Here is a 2,475-nt window from a genome sequence, read left to right on the forward strand (position 1 = left end):
TATATAAATAAATTGAATTGAATTGAAAACAAACAACAGCTTGCAATCAACAGGAACAGGAATACTTGAATGAAACATGGCCTAAATATAGCCTAAACTGAGCATTGAACATCTTGAAAGTCCATTCGACTATGGATATGGGGAATGATTTCATATCTGAAACAAAAAACACACACAAAAAAAAAAAAATAACTTCATATTTTATCACTTAATAGCTTAATACAGACATAATATTTAGTGATATGCAGCCTTATTCTAGCGTATAGGGGAATTAAAACCATTTCCCACCTCGAAATAGTCAGAAATACGTTTCTGCTGCCTATTGCCAGCCATGCCTAAATGAATGTAAGGTGGCGGAAGCACTTCGGGGGGAGTAGCCTAGTTTTTTATAAAATATTAAAATAATGAATCATTAGTTTATATCTTATACAAAGCCCATCATTTTAATCCCATATCAAACACAGTCTTTTAAAAAATAAATACATAAATAATTTCATGTTTTTAAGTACAATATTATGTTACCCCACAGCCCCCCACCATGGGGGGCTGATGCTATGACGAGGGAGGCTGCAGCCCCCACAGCACCCCCCTTCCCGTGCCACTGGCTGGATGCAGCCAAGACCCGTCAGAATGATGGTGCAGCAGTTACATATCTCCTTTTTGAAGAGAGTTTGAGTCAGAAATTATCCATTTTGTTTTCCAATGAGTGGACGTTGGAGAGCAGGGTCATCCATTATTTTCCACTATAGTTTTGTTGATATCCTTCCATAGCACTCCGCAGCTTTTTAAACAGCCAACAGTATTTAAAACATTTTGTGACCCTAGCTCCAGCAGGTGTTGGCGATCATAGATGCGGGTTTGATTTTTGGTTTGTATCGTTTTAAGCGGCATATTTTGTGAAATTGTCGAGAGGAGCTGCTCTTTGCCGCTGCCTTGGAGCGCCACCGTGGTAACAAGAAATACCTAGATTATAGATATGGAGCCAAAAATATCCGCACCAGCTGACCTGTTGTGGACCATTTTTGATAGTTTCTAAAAACTCATTACTTTTTCTCCATAAAGGCAGATCTGAATGGAAAATGTGTCAAGCACATTACAACTTGTACAATTAAAAAAAGTTAATGTATCTAACTGGTGTAGCTTAAAAAGTGGAACTAGATTGACATATTTAAGCTACTTCATTCTTTTGATATTGCTAATTAGGTCAACAGCTAATAAAAACCACATTTCAGTAGCCTATAATATTAGAGGACTAAGACCAATAAAAAAGGTTCTAACACAGGCATGTTTTAAATGTCACTTGCAAAAAATGTATCACATAAATAAGAATGTTTCTATATAAATAAATTATTCAATATTTTATCTAGGTAATTAACTAATAAATACCTATTTTTACTTCTTGGCCATCTTGCATGTTTTGGATCTCCTGCTGTACAAATCAAACATGTTTTTTCTACCACAATACGTTACTTGAATATGTGTATTTTGTTTAGGCAGGCATGGGAATTGTGTTTTCACTCCCCAACCCTTTTTGAATCAGCAGAAAAGTTTAAAAAGAAAACCATCAAATGAAAATCAAACAATCCAAACCAGAGCTCTGTAGATGTGTGCACAAGTGGTTAAAAAACTATTGGTATCTCATGCTTTCAGCCAATGAATATGTTACCGAAAGCCTCATCCAAACCTGCACCACAAACATTATGATATAAAATCCTCATAAATACTATGACCACCCAAGGTGGCACCAAAATGCAGGTTTTCGAGGAAGTGGGACTGGAAGATATCATCCCCACCCAGACTGCAAAAAAAAAAAAAATGAGATGAGTTCACATCATGTTGACATTTAGTGGTTTCACTGGGTGACACATCTTCTCTGTACATCCTCAAATATGTTGGAACCCCCAATAAAAGAGCCTTACAGCTTAAAGATACTACTCAGTAACAGCTAATTTCATTAAAATGAATCACTTCCATTAGCACTTCTGCAAAATTCTGAAATAATCAAACTCTTGGGAGACATGTAACACCCACAATAAACCATTCTGTTTAAGCATGGTTGAAAAGCAAAGTCTGGCTAACACAGAAATAGTGAGTGTTCTAGTATGCTGTCCAAAAACAAAGAGGATCACATAAATCACATAACTATATACAAGCTTTAATAACTGAAGTCCTTTACATTGGAGGACTGGTTGATGTTGCTAAGAAGATGACAGAAGTATTAAAGATAGATGTAATATATATGCTTAACACTGTGGAACAAACACATTTTAAAGTGTTTATTAGAGGCCCTGTCGTATCACTTTCAGTAGGAGATGAAGTCTTCAGCAGACTTTCCTACCTGAATAAATGAATCAAACGAGCCTGCTCTGGAAGATGGTTTCAATAATATCTTTAATATCTTCTGGGAAAAAGAAACAACTCTTCATAAGAGATAAATTTTGCCTGAATGGATCAGTTGCAAAACTTTTGGCTTTG

This window comes from Cyprinodon variegatus, unplaced genomic scaffold, assembly GCF_000732505.1.
Source record: "Cyprinodon variegatus isolate N-32 unplaced genomic scaffold, C_variegatus-1.0 Scaffold355, whole genome shotgun sequence".
In the NCBI taxonomy this organism is placed as follows: Eukaryota; Metazoa; Chordata; class Actinopteri; order Cyprinodontiformes; family Cyprinodontidae; genus Cyprinodon; species Cyprinodon variegatus.